The following is a 19,011-nucleotide window of genomic DNA, read 5'->3' as shown; positions in this document are numbered from 1 at the left end:
CGGCTCTTATATCAAAGCCCTATAAACCTCTGGCACCTCAACAACCTCAACCGTCCAATACAACGAAACCGGCTGTGGCAGCTAAGGCAACGGTGTCGAAGCCCTTTCCTGTCAAAGACAGGAAAGGCAAAAAGTCTTCCAGGGGAGGAAAGAATCCTAGAGGGAGCGGCCGAGGCCGCAAACGCTAGGATTGGCAGTCCCCCTGCATGTCCACCTGTTGGGGGGATGCCTTCAAAGTTGCGCAGACAGGTGGCAGCAACTCGGGACCGATTCCTGGATGATTTCCGTAATCGGTCAGGGATATCGCGTCCCGTTCATAACATCTCTACCTCCCCTGACAGCGGATCCAGTGTCGTTGAGCTCCTTTGCCATGGAATCGGCGAGGGGCCAAGCCCTATGGGCAGAAGTCCAGATCATGTTAAAGAAGGGCGCTCTCCAGGAGGTCGTCGACGGTTCCCCAGGCTTCTTCAGTCGACTCTTTCTTGTAAAGAAGGCGTCTGGAGGCTGGAGACCAGTCATCGACCTCTCAGCCCTGAACAGGTTTGTCAAACAAACCCCGTTCAGCATGGAGACGGCGGACACGGTCAGACTTGCGGTGAGACCACAAGACTTCATGTGTACACTGGACCTGAAGGATGCGTACTTCCAGATCCCAGTCCATCCGTCTTCAAGGAAGTACTTAAGATTCAGCCTAGACAACAAGATCTACCAGTTCAAGGTGCTGTTTCTGTCTCTCCACAGCACCTCAGGTATTCACCATGGTGTTCACACTGATTTCTTCGTTGGCACACAGGATCGGCATCCGTCTCCTCCGCTATATGGATGACTGGCTGATCCTGGCAGACTCAGAGTCGACCCTTCTTCGACACCAAGACAAGCTTCTGGGACTTTGCCAAGATCTAGGGATCATGGTAAATCTCGAGAAGTCTTCTCTAATTCCAACTCAACGTCCGGTATATCTAGGCATGATCTTGGACACCAATCTCCACAAAGCCTTCCCATCAGACGACAGGATAGCAAGGCTGAGGAGGGTCGCAGTTCCTTTCCTCAGACGAGAAGAACTCCCAGTCCAATCGTGGTTACGTCTCCTCGGTCACCTTTTTTCTTTGGCCCGTCTAGTTCCAAATGGTCGAATCAGGATGAGATCCCTGCAATGGCGACTCAAGTCCCGGTGGAATCAAGGACACGATTCCCCGGACATCTTGGTCCCAATTGGTCCTGCGGAACGGATGGATCTTCAGTGGTGGTTGACAGACGAAAACCTACGAAAGGAAGTGGATCTTCTCATCCTCCCCCCGGATTTGATGCTGTTTTCGGACGCCTCAAAAAATAGGGGGGGGGGCACGTTCTGAACCACAGGACCTCAGGCCTATGGTCAGAATTAGAAAAGTGCCTCCATAAACCTGCTAGAAATAAAGGCCATGAATCTGGCACTTCAGCAGCTCCAACAATACCTGGCGGGTCACTATGTGGTGGTGATGAGCGACAACACCACGGTAGTGGCTTACATCAACAAGCAGGGAGGCACCTTTTCACAGCAGCTATCCCATCTTGCAGTAGAGATACTAAGATGGACCGAAGTCCACTCGATTCCACCATCAGCTCGCTTCATTCCAGGCAAGAGAAATATGTTAGCTGACAGTCTGAGCAGGGCATCTCTGATAGTGAGTACCGAGTGGTCTTGGATCGTCTAGTAGCCAACAAAGTCCTGACTTTGTGGGGTTCCCCGACGGTGGATCTTTTCGCGACAGCCTTGAATTTCAAGCTCCCGCTGTACTGCTCCCCAGTCCCGGACCCCAAGGCACTCTGGCAAGATGCCTTTCAACAACGGTGGGACAACATTGACGTCTACGCCTTTCCCCCGTTTTGTCTGATGAGAAGGGTACTCAACAAGACCAGAATATCGGTCAACCTTTCAATGACCTTAATAGCTCCGCTATGGCATCACGCAGAGTGGTTCCCGGACCTTCTGCAACTCCTGACGGAACTCCCGAGAGAACTTCCTCCTCAACATGAGCTACTCAGACAACCACATGCCAACATCTTCCACAAAGCCGTAGCATCGCTACGACTTCACGCCTAGAGACTATCCAGCGTCTCCTCACAGAGAGAGGCTTTTCGCAACAAGTTGCGGAAAGGATGTCTCGACACCTGTGAAAGTCATCCGCAGGGGTCTACCAGGCAAAGGGGAGAGTCTTCTGTGGTTGGTGTCGTGGAAGGGGTATCTCTCCACTCGATGCCACTATTCCAGCAATAGCGGAGTTTCTCGTGTATTTGCGGGAAGAAATGCGCCTTTCAGTCTCGGCAGTGAAAGGTTATCGCTCAGCCTTAAGTCTTGCCTTCAGGCTCAAAGGAATGGACATTTCCTCTTCGCTGGAACTTTCTCCACTCACACGAAATTATGAACTTACCTGCCCCCAGTCGGAAGTGAGACCTCCTCCATGGAACGTGGTTCGAGTCCTCAGGTCTCTTAAGAGACCTCCTTTCGAACCATTACGCCAGGCCTCTGATCGCCACCTGACTTGGAAGACGGTGTTCCTGCTTGCTCTAGCCTCGGCCAAGCGAGTCAGCGAACTTCATGGTCTCTCGTATGACATCGCCCATTCAAGGGGATGGGGGGAGGTAACGTTCAGATTCGTCCCTGAGTTTATAGCTAAGACTCGGAATCTAGGAGTTCCGGACCCCCGGTTCGACTCCTTCCGGATTTCAAGTCTCCGTTCTGTAACAGATGACCCAGACCATCTCGTACTGTGCCCAGTAAGGAGTCTGAGGCTCTACCTTAAGAGAACAGCTGCAATTCGTCCTCGGGTGCAAGCATTGTTTGTGAGCACAGGAAGGACGAAGAGGAGGGTCACTAAGAATACAATCTCAGCTTGGATTCGCAGGGTTATCCACCATTCCCTGAATCCTGACCCTCCTCCGTCATGTCGCCCAAGGGCACATGATGTCAGGGGCATCGCTACGTCCCTGGCATTCAAGAGAAACTACTCTGTGACGCAGGTTCTACAAGCAGGGGTTTGGAAGCGTCAAACGACCTTCACAGCCCATGACCTGCAAGACGTTACCCACAGGAGGCTCGATACGTTCTCTATCGGCCCTGTGGTGGCTGCACAAAAGCTGGTTTAAACCTCAGTCTCCTTAATGGACAAGTAACAGAAGGTTGAGGGCATTTTTACCCGTTTTTAGTCTGCATGAATGAAAAGGTTTGTCTGGCCCTTATTCTTTTCTTCATTCTCCCCTCTCTTGGGGAAAGCAGCATCCTGGGTTCTCTGCACAGCTGACCTCAAACCACTGCAGGTAAACCATGTTTCCTTGTGTTCCTCGTATTAAGTTACAGTAATACTGTCACGTCCCCATACCCTTACGAGGTGGTATTGGGATCGTCCTAACCTAGATTTCCATCTAAAGGACTCCAGGTCAATTTCCTAGGACGAGTCACACTTCACTCCTTCACACACTAGCTTACGTAGGGCGCGGTCCTTGCAGAGCAAGGCACTTGCGAGGTGCAGGGACCCCTTATCTTGAGTTCTACACACTCAGATACTGAGTCCCCGGGCAAAAGCCAAAGCCAGTACGGCTGGGACTTACCACCCTACCTAAGGGTTAAGTCACCCTAATTTCGGGTACGGAACAAATGACAAATTCGTAGATAATTTGTATTTTTCCTAACCATACAAACCTTATCTATTTAATCAAACTTGCCCACCAGCCCTGTCCCCCAGGAAGTCCTACCTCTAAGCAAAGTGAGCTACTCACCAGTGTGTGAGGGGGGGGGGTTAACTAGCTTCCCCTCCCCTACCCCCTCGCTAACTAGCGAGGGGGTTAGTAAACCCTCGTTAAAAATCTAATGGCTCGTCATTTCAGCTACACCAAAAGTAATACCCCTAATTAAATAGCTAAGGTTTGTATGGTTAGGAAAAATACAAATTATCTACGAATTTGTCATTTTAAATTCAGTTCTCTCTTTAAGAAAGCTTTTAGCTTGATTGTAGAGTTTATGGCAGCTTGTTGCTCAATTTTAGAGTTCATGAGAGCTTGCTGCTCAGTTTTAGAATTGTTGGGACCTTGTAGCTCAATTTTAGAGTTCTTCAGAATCTGGGGCTCAATTTAAGACTTCTTTGGAGCCTGGGGCTCAAATGTGTAGTTATTAGGAGTGAGTGTAAATTGGGGAGGAGTGTGGGTCTAAATTGGGGAGATCATGGAATTTGCAGCTAGGTTGTGAAGTTACTGCTGTACAAGTATTGAAATCTTGGGATTCAGTTGTTGAATTCTTAGGAGCTTGAAACTCTTATTGAGTTCTTTGGGGCTAGCATCTTAAGTATAAAGCTCTTGGTGTGGAGTATAAATTTTTTCGGGGTATGCATCCTAATTCTGGCATTCTTTGGAGCTTGTGGCTCAATCGTAGAGCTTTTTGAACTTCCAGATTATTTTTTAAATAGGATCTCAGTTGCGAATTAGTGCTTAATGAAACTGCATTGAGTACATACCAATCTTTTTTGGATTTTGTAACTTGATGTGTAAGATGAATAACCCATGAACTTTTCCTAATATTTGTCAGGCATATCTTAATTACATGATTAAGCTTAATTCTAACCCTTACTTTGTGGAATATAGGTTGTCATGGAGCAAGCAGTAAAGTAGTTTAGGTCAAAGAGAAATTTTCTAGAAGTATTTTACAGTATTCAAGAACTAAATTGTGGTACACCAAAGGGTAATTTCTTCCCCCAAATCAATATTAAATGTCCATAGGATTGTTTCATTTGTATGTTTAGTAAGAATAAGAAAGTTTTAGCTGTAACCCCTAAAGTCATTTACCCATACAGTATTGTCTTTTTCAGGTTAACGAGCTTCAGAAGAAATTATCTTAAATCCACTGCAGCCATGTTTTGGTGATTTTTAACCTGTAAAGTCACCACCTCTTTACAACTTGGAATTGAAAATCCTCCATTGGGTAAGTTCCACTGTTGATTATAGTCTAAATTGTAATACAGTACTTGATTGACAAATTGGATTGAGGAGAGTGAATTGCGTGCAGCTGTAAATTTTGATATGTGCATGTTATAAAAATTACATAAATTAATCACTTAATGATAATTAATTTAAAATGAAAGAAAGTACAGTACTACATTTGGAATGATCTCAGATGTATTTTTTTTTTTTTAGTGTTGGTATTAAAAGACACTAAAGTACTGTACAGCACAGCAATTAACAATTTTAGGGGGAAGCTCATAAGTCATAAGACCTATTTGATGGAATTTTACAAATTAAAACCCCACTTAAATTTAAACCTACTGTTTAAGGATACAGTATTGATATATAATATCCAAAGATGTAATCAGGTACAGTACTGTATTTAAATGCTTTATATGATATTTCAAATTTTCATTAACCAACTTTTGAAAGGTGATTTGTTCCTTCGTGAAATACAAACAATCGTCATTTAAATGGGTTTACTCCGTTGCAGTTTGGCTACGACCAGAATTAATTAAATCATGGGATTCTGGTAACATTCTAAGGTTACCATCATCCCACCTGTGCAGGGTAGTAGCAGCTGAGTCAGCGGTATTCGTACCACTTGACTTTTGGTCATCATTCCAGTCAGACACCTACTTTGACCACTGTTCATGCTATGCTTTGCTTTGTGTTTTTTTTTTTTTTTTCACATTCAGTGCATTTTTGATTATGGGTGTTTCTCAAGTGAATAATATGAGAACCTGCCCCAGGGTTAGAGGTAGTCCTTGTGACACTTCCATGAGCCGAGTCGAGGTAGATCCCCATCCTTTGTGTCCTGTATGTCGTGGTAAGCGATGCTGAAAGCAAGAAACAGAAGTCTTCCTTCCTGACACCTGATCTTTCTCTTTCAAGTCTTTCCTTATCAGAGTTTCCCAAAGGAGACAGCATTTTGTGTATTATTATGTCGGTGTGTTATCACCTATTGTGATTGGTGAACCCAAGATTTTACACAATTGTGTAGATCCTTTGACATCAGCATTTATGCAACCAGAGCAAGACATTAGATTATGTACATTAGTCTCACCTGGTCTCCATCTCTCCCCCACAAGTGTGATTAACTCTGTAGATTGCCATTTTGTTTAAAATTTTACTGATCATGGAGTTTTCTCATCCATGTTGCAATAAGTCCCCACTGAGAATTTTGAAAGATATCTCCTAAATATATGTCTCCTTGAACTCCACACTGAGAGGTGACAGATCAGCCTATGTCTCCAGTTACAAAAGCACCTTTGTTATGAGCTTACTATTCACCTATCCACATTCACGATGATTCTGATCTTCCTTTAACTCCTGAAGGTAAGTCTTCCCCTCAAAAGGAAGTAACCAGCTTCTCTCCATGGAAGATTACTTCTTTTTCAGATTTTTCAGATAGGCCTCACCTGGAGGTACAGATCTGGACTTATCGTCCAGATGCTAGTGCAACTTTACTGTTGTGCTTACAGGCTCACAAAAAAGTTCTATTTACTTTTAGGTACAATCAAATGTGCTTGTTACACACTACAAGCAGGAAATGAACAAACAAATATTTACGTGCCTACTGAACGGTACTTGCGCTGCCTTGTGTGACGCGTCATCGATTAGATGTGCCATATTCCCATCTTGCTCGCAAGCAGGACACGAGGACCCAACTAACAACAACATGTATTGATGTGAAGAGGACGAGTTTTCTATCCTCTACTAAATTAACCTCTACTCTACTAATTCAGGTTGAACTAGAAATGGAAATACTAAGGTAACTGCTATGCTTGTCTCTAGATCAGTTTATTATAGCTCTGGGTGATTTTAAACTAAAGCCCAGATGAGCATAGAATTTTCAGAGGAAATGAATAAGCAGCAGAACTATATCCTCCTTTTCCTCGTGTCACACTGACCATGGATTTTAGAGAGAGACTCCATAAGAGGCAAAGGTCCGTGGAAACGCCAGATGGATCTTTTTCTTCTCCAAGATTCTGGTTCAGAAAAGGGAAGGAAACCTTCTATCCCTTCTCCCTCACATTATATCCATGAGTCTCATACTCCTTGTGAGCAAAACCCTCCTCGTTCCAGGTTTATCGCTTCCGGACTCGGATAAGAGAGGAAAGATGTCCCAGGAGGGGTAAAGAATTCACAACCTTAACTGAAACAATAGCCAAGTACTTTTGTGATAAATCAAGAGTACTATAAGTTCCAATCCAACTACTATCACGATCAAGGATTCTCCTGAACAAGTCACAGAAATGACAGTAGATGCCTCCAGGGTCCCCCCCCCCCCATTTTAGAGGTACCAGCAATAGGTCCTGGAGAGGCCTCCCACAATTATTAAATTATGAGCCTGATTAGGTGTACTGTATAGACAAATTTGTTGAGCCGCCAAATTCTCAAATTTATGCTAGGCACTGTACTATTGACAAACTTTATCCAGAGCATCATAATATATGGCATAAATTCAATATACAATAAACAAGTGTATGATTCAGAGACCTCGCTGAGGTCAAGTCAACCTTGAAAAATGTTACCTCCTGCTTTATTGAGGCAAAGAAAATTTTATGTGAACTGTAGGACATACCCAAATCCTCTTCTGATTGACCCAGACATTGCAAAATTAAAATGGATTCCAGGAACATTCCCATTCTCAGCTCCTGAGGAGCAGAATATGGAAGTTGGTCATGTCAGCCTTCCAAGTATACTCCTGGTTCAACCAACGGTTGCAGTCTGTGTAATTTTTTACCATTTCAGATCTTAATGATGCTGGGATAAAAAACCAGTATGAAGAATTAGTACGTTCAGGGGCGAAAATCCTGGGGTTTGTTCTTTACCAGACAGAGGAGAGATGCAGTACTTTCCAAGTGTACTAAACAAATAGAGATGTTCTTTATCTAAAATTCTAGCATTATTGACCTTCCCACACTGATTCCCCTGCTGAAGTAACTGCAGCTTTGGAAAATAATGAGAGAACTAGCAAATCATATTTCTTTAGAAGGGTTTCAGCTTCTAGTTTCCCAACTCCTCTCAAAAATGTACCACAACTTAGGTTGCTACCTATACTGCAAAATAATTCCTTTGAAAAACAGGACATTGCAGCTCCCTTTCCTTGTAAAGGATATCGCTCCAGCCAAAGAGGGAGAGATCACAGAGATTCCCATAGGGAAGGCATGGCCCCCAACTTTCACTGGTAGGGGGGTGCCTGTAAAGTTGTTGGATGATGTGGTAGTTCTTCGGGACAGATCCCTGGGCAATACTGTACAAGTACTTGGCTCAGTATCGCGTCCTGTTCATGAGCTGTCACTCTCCACTAACTCAGCCTTTGACGATCCCTTCCTTTCATAAGAAGGGATCCAAGGAAGACCTCTTGCTAGAAGAAGAGAAGTTTCAAATTCTCAGGAAGAACAATATAGGAAGTCTTATACAGGTCCCCATGTTTCTATAGCAACATTTACCTGGTGGAGAAACTGACAGGGGACTGGATCCTCAAGTGGCAACAAATCTCTTGACTTTATGGGATTCCCCAGTTGCAGACATGTTTGCCACTAATCTGAACAACAAACTCCCAGTTCCAGACCCAGTTCCGGTGATGTAGGATATATTCCAACACCCGTGAGACAAAATGGACATTTATGCCTTTCCCTCCATTTTGCCTGATCCTTCAAGTACAGAACAAAAGCAGGTCACCAAAAACCTAAGAGTAATGCTGGCTGTGCCAAAGTGGCCTCATGTGGAATGTTACCCAGATCTTCTAGATTTTCTAGATTTTCTCAAGTTGACCAAACCTTCTCCGTCAACCTCGCGTAAAAATGTTTCACAAAGCAGCTCACTGCCTGTCTTCATGGCTGGAGGTTATCCAGCACCTCTGAAAGAAAGTCTTTTCAAGACAGACTGTTAGCAACTTTCAGGTTACCTCTGCAAGTCCTCCAGAGTGGTCTATCAAGAAAAATGGTTACTTTCCTGCCATTGGTGTCATAGTAGGAGTGTTGCTCCACTCAGAGCCACTATTCCACTAATTGTAGACTTTTTAGTTTTCCTATGGAAGGAGAAACTTCTGTTGGTCACTGCAGTAAAAGGTTATCACTCGGCCTTAATCCTAGTTTTCAGACTGAAGGGCATTAATCTCTCCTTGTGGGAACTCTCAGTATTAATGAAGAGTTTTGAGCAGTCTTACCCACTTTGGGAACTCAAATCCCCCTCTCCTTGGAGTGTGGTTAAAGTTCTGAGGTCTAAAGATAGCTCCTTACAAAACTATCCACAAAGCTTAAGATTGAGATCTTGCTCTCTAGACAGTCTTGTCTAGCTTCAGCCTCTTCAAAGAGAGTGAGCGAGCTACATGGCCTATCTTGTTCCATGTGCCAAGGGGTGGGGAAAGATCTATCATTCTCTTTTGTACCAGAGTTTATTGTCAAGACCCAAAATCCATCAATTAATAAAAAAGACTCCTCCATCTCAGCAATCAAGAGGGTAACTGATGAGCTGGACAGTCTGTTACTTTGTTCATCATTAACCTTAAAAGATCTGCTCCTTTATCTCTATCCAACCCAAACTTCTTTATAAGTACAAGTCAAAACAAGAAGGGAATAACCAAAAATACCTTATGCTTCTGGTTACTTCAAGTCATACTTAAAGCTTATAAGTTTTTGGGAGAAGCACCAACTGTGGCCCCACCCAAAGCTCATGACATTTGGTGTTGCTACAACCTTAGGGTTCCACAAGAACCACTCAGTAGCTCAAGTCCTTAGGGTGGGTGTTTGGAGGAGACAAATCACTTTCACTACACGACTGCTCCCACAGATCACTGGGTATTTATTTTGGGCCCGGTGGCGGCTTCACAACGAACAGTCAGACTTCTGTCTTTGCAGGACAGTTAACACTTTGTCACAATCATCGGTTATTTTTTGCATAAGTGTGTATGAGAGTTGAATGAATGATTTCTTTCTTTTTCTCTTCTGAATATCTTGGGATTTCTTTTTTCTTCTTTTCTGTACATCTTGAGAATATCAACATAGAAGACTCTATTCAGTTAAGAAAATGTGATTTATTTTTCAATTTTGAACATACAGTACTGGATTTTATTTTAAAAATTGTTCATACAAATCCACACTATTGGGGCTGTGACTCAGTCACTCATGTTCATGAGGCTGACATCTCGATCTTGCCTCTCATACGAGCTGGTCGAGATTGTCTTTATTATTATCCTTTTGGGTCAAGGGTCTGGGAGATGGCTTATCTTCCACTGAGACTTTCTCCCTCCTAAGGAAGACTCCCATGTAAAAGATAAGGGTTCATATCTCATGTAGGTTCAAACTACAAATTTTAAAAATAACTTTTATTTTTCAATATTAAACTTACCCGATGATCATATAGCTGTCAGCTCTGCTGCCCGACAGAAAAACCTACAGGCGGAATACGCCAGCGATCGCTATACAGGTGGGGGTGTACATCAACAGCCCCATCTGTCAAGTAGGTACTCAAGTACTCGATGTCAACAAAGAACCAATTTTCTCTCTGTCGTGCCACTGGCAAGACCTACTAAATACGCTGTTACTAACTGGATTTGTTTTCACAACTATTTGGTGAAGTACACTATTCCAGTTTTGAGCTTTCGCTATGCAGGGGTTTTATCTTCATTTCAAAACTTGAACTTGTTTTGGATAGATTTTATTTTGGTGACAAAGAGAGTATGGACTCTCTTTCACTTTTAAATGGCCGACCCTTCCCTTAGACGGAAGTGTGTTTAGGTTTTTAGTAATTTTGCTTAACACGTTATAGATCTTTATATTTTATATCTCTCCGCCTTTATTAGGCCTCTTCGATTAACTTTCCTTTTATTATAAACATATAAAAATAAATTTTTGTTTTGTTTATTTGCGACCTTTCCTTTTAGTAGGCGGTCCTAACTTGGAACCGAAGTTAATCAACGTTGAGCCCGTTATATCGTATTTAACCTTTAAAGAATTTAAAACTTTTTAAATTTAATGTTTTATGAAAGAATTTCTTTGATAGTCTCGTACTGTTTTCAAAGATGAACTAACGTTTAGTTTTTTAGTCTACGCAGTTGTTGACGTTCAAGACGTTCAACTTGCGCTCTATCGTTACAATAGAGAGAGAGTGTATCACGGTTTCACTTTGCAGTAAGAGTAAACCTATTCTAGCGTTTCGTTCATTCTTTCTTAGCTTAAATGGTTTAAATTCTAAATTAAAGGAACTTTTTATTTGGAAAACCTTTCAGTTTTTTCCTTTAGCAAATCACATGTTTTGACGATATATAATTGGGCTCTTCTCTCAGGTGCGAAATCTAGAGAGAAAGAGAGAGATAGAGACGGAGGGAGAGAGAGGAGGTAAAACGTTTCGTTCAAGCGGGTAACGTTGTTCTCGTTTTACTCTCCTCCCTAGTCGCTGTAGGGGAAGAAGGTAAAATGTTTCTAGGGTTTTATTCTTGTTCCCAGGCTATGTGCGGTGAGAGATTGTAAACGTAGTTTATTTGTTCTAGTGTTTAGTCTCTTTCCCAGCCACTGAATTCTTTATCTTTATATATGTTTTCTGTTGCATTATATGACTGTTTTCGCAATTACTACCTTTTAATGAAGGGTAGGATTGCGTGTTTCAGGTAGAAATCAGTAAAAGTTTCGATTTCAGTGAAATAAGTGCAAAACAGAAAATCAAAGTGATAAAGTGATATGCGCAAAGTGTTACAGTGTTGCGTCTGAGGGTTCGTCTGTTCGTGCCTGTCGTTCACCTAGTCCGGGACCTCTTGCAAGCTCCCAAGCCCAGGGGAGAAGTAATGTCGAACGACTTATGGGTTCCTCAGGCCTTGATCAGCGAACAGACTTTTTTCCCTCCGTGGTTTCGGGCGTATCTACCCAAGATCGCCCCACCCACACAAAGACGAGAGAGCCCATTTACTTCTCGTCTGCGGAAGAGGTTTCTCGTAAGAAACCTTGGACCAAGGTCTCGCAGCTTATTAAGTGCAAGTCGGTCCCTTCCGCGCAAGTCCAACGGCCCAGGTGTAGCCACTGGGTCAGTTCGGACTCGCTGCAGTCATCCGACGACTGCACACCTCCCAAGAGAGGCAAGGTGGTACCTCAACAGGCAGTAACTCCGTCTGTTGCCGCACCCGCTGTTTTAGACCCTCAGTCACAACGGACAGTAGCTCCGTCTGTTGCCGCTTTTGTAGACCCTGAGTGGTCTTTACTGCAGTCTATGCAGACTCAGTTAGCTGCGGTTATGCAGGAGTTTCGTGCGGAGAAGGTTAACGCTGCACCCGTTAGCCTACAACCTGCCACGGTTGTGCGCCCAGCTCACGCTGAGGCTGCCTGCTCCCACACTCCGGCTGCGGAGAGGTTGGCGCTGCACCCGTTAGCCTACAACCTGCCACAGTTGTGCGCCCAGCTCACGCTGAGGCTGCCTGCTCCCACACTCCGGCTGCGGAGAGGTTGGCGCTGCACCCGTTAGCCTACAACCTGCCACGGTTGTGCGCCCAGCAGACGCTGAGGCTGCCTGCTCCCACACTCCGGCTGTGAGAGCTCCTCCACCCATGCGCAGTCGACCCTGCCAGACGCATGCTGACTCCCACAGACGCACGGAGCACTCCGTTGCCGTGCGTGAGCTACCACAACAACAGGAGGGTGGAGTTAAGCTGCCGTGTTTTGACACGGTGCGTCAGCCTCCGCAACCCACTGTGGTTACCGCCACTCACCCGCAGCAGACTTGTCAGTCAGGAGTTGAGGCTTCCCCACACAGCTTTGGTTGTTGCCAGCTCACAGACTGTCAAGCAGTTACATGACGTTGCCTCCTGGTCTGCTACTAATGCACCAGTGCTGTATGTCCTCACGCACCTGTTGTGGTTGACAGTTCAGTTTTTTGACAGTTCACAGACTGTCAAGCAGTTACATAACGTTGCCTTCTGGTCTGCTGCTAATGCACCAGTGCTGTATGTCCTCACGCACCTGTTGTGGTTGACAGTTCAGTTTTTGACAGTTCACAGACTCAAGCAGTTACATAACGTTGCCTTCTGTTCTGCTGCTTATGCACCAGTGAGACCCTCACTGAGATAACCTAGCTTTTCTCGGACAAGGTTCCTGTGGATGAGAAAGTGCTGTTCTCCCTCCTACTGATATTCCTTTGAGGACTCTGTCATTTGGAGGGAGCCTTAAGCTGCTTAGCCTCCTATGGACTTTAATTAAAGCATAACAAGGCTTCCAGGGATGGTAAATGGTTCCGCTTCAGTCGCTAACCCCGTCTGTTGCCACACCTGCTCCCGTAGACCCTAATGGGCTTTGCTGCAAGACATGCAGTCCAAGCTTGTGTCCTTGATAGAGGACTTTTTACGGAGAAGAACCTTCTGGCCAACAACCTTCCTACCGGTTGGTTGTGCGCCCTGTTGACACTGAGGTATCCTGCTCGCGTCCGCCAGTTGAGGTGGTTCCTCCACCGATGCGACCCAGTGTGGGTTGCCAGTCGCACGTTGACGTTAAGCGACGCTCGGAGGTGGTTGTTGGAGTGTGTCACTAGGAAGACGTTCAACAACCAGCAGAGGTGACTTGTTGTGACGCAGTGCGTCAACGTCAGCAACCCGGTAGGGTGTTGACTGCACAACCCAGACAGTCTAGACAGTTTCGGGTTGACGCTGTACTTCCTCGCGTCCCCATGGTTGACAGTTCACAGACTGTGCAGCAGTACCATGATATTGCGTCCGGCTCCGTCACGCATCCACCAGTGCGACCGGATTCAGCGAGTCAGACGTTGCCCACTCCGTTGCCGTTTCCTCATCAGTTTCGGATAAGGAACCCTCTGATGAGGACGTTGCTGAACTAGACGATCAACCCCCAGCCCTGCTATCCATCCAGATGCTGAAGAAGGAACGCTGCCCTGTCAGGCTGTGGATGAGTCTGGTAAGGACACTGTCATCCGTGGTTCTTTTGTGTCACTTGGAAGACTACTCCTCCGTCCTCTTCTGTATCATCTAGCTTTTCACTGGAAAAAGGACAAGACGCTAGAAGCGGTCTCGATCCCGGTTTCCGGAAAGATAAAGTCTGGTCTGACTTGGTGAAAGGACTTTATCAACCTTAGAAAGGGTCTTCCCCTGACTGTTCAGACTCCCAACCACGTTCTCTTCTCGGACGCATCGGACGTAGGCTGGGGTGCGACATTAGGCGGTAGGGAATGCTCGGGATTATGAAACTCGAGTCAAAGGACAATGCATTTCAACTGCAAGAAGCTACTGGCAGTACGTCTGACCTGGAAAAGCTTCAGGTCTCTCCTTCAAGGCAAAGTGGTGGAGGTGAACTCGGACAACACCCGGCTTTGACGTACATCTCCAAGCAAGGAGGGACCTACTCTCTGACATGGTACGAGATCGCAAGGGACCTCCTCACCTGGTCAACAGGTCTAGACTTTTCACTAGTAACGAGGTTCATCCAAGGCAACTTGAATGTCATAGCAGATTGTCTCAGTAGGAAGGGACAAATAATTCCAACAGATTGGACCCTCCACAAGGATGTATGCAAGAGACTTTGGGCCACCTGGGGCCAGCCAACCATAGATCTCTTCGCAACCTCGATGACCAAGAGGCTCCCAATAGTTTGCTCACCTATCCCGGACCCAGCAGTAGTTCATATAGATGCCTTTCTACTAGATTGGTCACATCTAGATCTATATGCATTCCCTCCGTTCAAGATTGTCAACAAGGTACTGCAGAAGTTCGCCTCTCACGAAGGGACAAGGTTGACGCTAGTTGCTTCCCTCTGGCCCGCGAGAGAATAACTCACCGAGGTACTTCGATGGCTAGTAGACGTTCCCAGAACACTTCCCCTAAGGGTGGACCTAAAAGAGTCAGTGAGATTCATGCCTTCAGCAAGAACATCGGATTCTCATCCGAAACGGCTACATGTTCTACAACTTGGTTTTCTAGCCAAACACGAGCTGCCTTCTCGGCCTTGACCAATATCGTTCGATATTCCAAACTTATCGCATGGTTTGAAATGAACTAGAAAGAGTATTATGTCCTGTAAGAGCTCTTAAGTTCTATTTAAAAACCTTTACGAGGCCCATCTGAAGCTTTATGGTGTTCAGTTAAGAATCCATCTTTGCCTTTGTCAGAGAATTCTTTATCCTATTTTATCAGACTGTTAATACGAGAAGCTCATTCCCATCTGAATGAGGAAGACCAAGCTTTGCTGAAGGTAATGACACACGAAGTTAGAGCTGTCGCAACTTCCGTGGCCTTTAAACAAAATAGATCTCTGCAAAGTATATTCGACGCAACCTATTGGAAAAGCAAATCAGTGTTCGCGTCTTTTATCTTAAGAATGTCCAGTCTCTTTACGAGACCTGCTACACTCTGGGACCATTCGTAGCAACGAGTGCAGTAGTGGTGAGGGTTCCACCACTACAATTCCCTAATTCCATAACCTTTTTAATCTTTCTCTTGAAATGTTTTATTTTTGTTTTGGGTTGTCCGGAAGGCTAAGAAGCCTTTCGCATCCTACTTGATTTGGCGGGTGGTCAAAGTCATTTCTTGAGAAGCGCCTAGATTAGAGGTTTTGATGAGGACCTTTAGTATGGGTTGCAACCCTTCATACTTCAGCTCCTAGGAGTCGCTCAGCATCCTATGAGGATCGCGAGGCTCAGTAAGGAAGACGTACTTAAAAAGGCAGAGTAATTGTTCAAGTCGACTTCCTTACCAGGTACTTATTTATTTTATGTTTGTTATTTTGAATAACTGCTAAAATAAAATACGGAATACTTAGCTCATAATAATGTCAACATGTAATGCTGGTCTCTACCCACCCCCCTGGGTGTGAATCAGCTATATGATCATCGGGTAAGTTTAATATTGAAAAATGTTATTTTCCTTAGTAAAATAAATTTTTGAATATACTTACCCAATGATCATAAATTAAAGGACCCACCCATCCTCCCCAATAGAGACCCAGTGGACAGAGGAGAAAATTGGTTCTTTGTTGACATCGAGTACTTGAGTACCTACTTGACAGATGGCGCTGTTGATGTACACCCCCACCTGTATAGCGATCGCTGGCGTATTCCGCCCGTAGGTTTTTCTGTCAGGCAGCAGAGCTGACAGCTATATGATCATCGGGTAAGTATATTCAAAAATTTATTTTACTAAGGAAAATAACATTTTTCCAAGCTTTACTAACCTGAATCATGTAATCTATATGTCCCACCTCATTCACCCTGCAAATGTTGACCATTTCTAATTAATGTGAGTCCCATTGACTCGGCCACTCCTACCCTGCATGGATGGGATGCTGGCAACCTTACAGTTAACAAAATCTCACAATTTTCTTAATGCTGGTTGTAGCTAAACAGCAACGGAATAAACCCATTTAAGTGGCTTTGGTTTGTATAGCTAGTAAAATAAAATTATTTGAAAAAAAATTAGTATATAATCATAAAGGTATCTTTAACTGTCCAGGTTCACTTCAAAAGGCAGACATTTTTATATCTCATACACCTCAATAAATTCATACAATCTATTACTCTCAGAGAGTCACTGGATTGCAGTGTTATCCCCCCAAGCAACCAAAACTGTTGATGAGTATCTTTGCTGAAGAGATTCTGCCCTCGCATGGAATTGAAAAACGATCTTGGGAATTTATTGAGAGACCTAGATGTGTTCTGGAGAGAATAATTTCTTTGCATAATGATGATATGAATCCTGTTAAGGTTTTTTTTTTTATATTGCTTTCAGTTTTCTAGTACTGTACATATACTAACATTTCTTAGCACTGTATTGGCTTTATGATAGGAACTGAAAGAATTATTACCTGCAATCCAGTCTTCTGCTGTTGATACCTGTAACAGCCTTGGTAGTTCCCTTCTTACTGGGATTGTCATGAAAAGTTCTATCTGAACAGAGAAATATGAAGGAAGGTTTTGCAATAAAAGTTAAAACCTAAAGATTTAAAATGTGCATCTCCTTTATTCATTGATATGTACCTCTGCATTCCCTAAAATTCAAAAGTACCCAATAGGTACAGTTCTAAATAGGTTACTTGAAGCTCACACTTAGATTCAAGCTAAAATGTCCATTTAGCTACTAAGGAACCTAATGTATGGCAAGAATCATAAGTAATTTGTTCCGTAACTGAAATACAAACCACGCTATTTAATATGGGTACAGTAATTACTTTTGGCGTAGCTGAAATGACGAGCCATTAGAATTTTAACGAGGGTTTACTACCCCACCGCTAGCTAGCGGGGGGTAGGGAGGGTAGCGTGATAAACCCCCCCCCCCCCCCACACACACACACACACACACCTGTGCTTGAACTCACTTTGCTCTCGGCTCGGGTGGTAGTCGGAAGTGTCCGCTGTCTCCCTCGCCTTCTTTGACAGCCATTGCTAATCTTTTGTTTGCTTTTCCTTTGACAGTGTGTATGTGAAGTTGGCCTCTGCGATGCGTAAGTGCCCTGGTTTACCTGACCGCCTTTGTGGTACATATGTGTCGGCGGTCGAAACGGACCCCCACACCTTGTGTCCTTACTGTAGGGGCCAGTGGTGTGATAAGAATAATGTGTGTGGTGAGTGTAGGAAGTGGTCTACCTCCCAGTGGAAGAGGTTTTCTCGGCGCCGGAAGTAGTAGTCCAGACGGGATATTTCTCCTTTGAAGGTTTCTTTGAAAGAAGAAAATCCCAAGGGTTCTTCTTCCATGTCCCAAACCTCCTCCGAAGCTCCCACTCGATCGGTTTCTACCGAGAAACTGTCGAGTGGTAGCGTAGGCCGTAGTTCTGTTGACCGATCTTGGGGTTTGGGAGAGGGAGTTGCCTCCCATAGCGAGGCAGCTCCTCCTCCTCCCCCGGGGGAGGATTTTAATGTAAATGTCTAATAATGATTTGTTGCAGCTTTGGGCTTCCTTGGGGCTTGAGTGTTCGCCCTCCAAGGAAGCCTTGTTTGACATGATCAGGTAAGGGGAAGCTGTCAAACGATGTTGTTGTGGCAGAGGCTTCCGATGAGTTGTATCAAACCTCTGCTCCTGATGTTGCTGATGTAGCTGAAGGCTTATTTCCCCCCTCCGAACATCCTTCGAGGGAGGAACTAAGTCCAACGGTCTCTCCTGCCGGTGATTCTTCCCCTTGGGGAAGTTCACTCACAGAGACTCCTCTTTGGAGGACTGCTGACAGTGTGTATGTGAAGTTGGCCTCTGCGATGCGTAAGTGTCCTGGTTTACCTGACCGCCTTTGTGGTACATATGTGTCGGCAGTCGAAACGGACCCCCACACCTTGTGTCCTTACTGTAGGGGCCAGTGGTGTGATAAGAATAATGTGTGTGGTGAGTGTAGGGAGTGGTCTACCTCCCAGTGGAAGAGGTTTTCTCGGCGCCGGAAGTAGTAGTCCAGACGGGATATTTCTCCTTTGAAGGTTTCTTTGAAAGAAGAAAATCCCAAGGGTTCTTCTTCCATGTCCCAAACCTCCTCCGAAGCTCCCACTCGATCGGTTTCTACCGAGAAACTGTCGAGTGGTAGCGTAGGCCGTAGTTCTGTTGACCGATCTTGGGGTTTGGGAGAGGGAGTTGCCTCCCATAGCGAGGCAGCTCCTCCTCCTCCCCCGGGGGAGGATTTTAATGTAAATGTCTAATAATGATTTGTTGCAGCTTTGGGCTTCCTTGGGGCTTGAGTGTTCGCCCTCCAAGGAAGCCTTGTTTGACATGATCAGGTAGGGGGAAGCTGTCAAACGATGTTGTTGTGGCAGAGGCTTCCGATGAGTTGTATCAAACCTCTGCTCCTGATGTTGCTGATGTAGCTGAAGGCTTATTTCCCCCCTCCGAACATCCTTCGAGGGAGGAACTAAGTCCAACGGTCTCTCCTGCCAGTGATTCTTCCCCTCGGGGAAGTTCACTCACAGAGACTCCTCTTTGGAGGACTGCTGATGGTCAGCCCGCTGACCCCACGGCCCCCAGAGGGCGTATAAGGCATAAAGCCCGCCTTCCTCTTCGCCGTAGAGGCCTTCCTTCACCTCACAAGGGTGTTAGGAGGCGCCTCTTTGGTTCATCATCTCCGCAGTCCTCCG

This window comes from Palaemon carinicauda, chromosome 40 (genome assembly GCF_036898095.1).
Source record: "Palaemon carinicauda isolate YSFRI2023 chromosome 40, ASM3689809v2, whole genome shotgun sequence".
In the NCBI taxonomy this organism is placed as follows: domain Eukaryota; kingdom Metazoa; phylum Arthropoda; class Malacostraca; order Decapoda; family Palaemonidae; genus Palaemon; species Palaemon carinicauda.
This window is presented reverse-complemented; position numbering follows the sequence as displayed.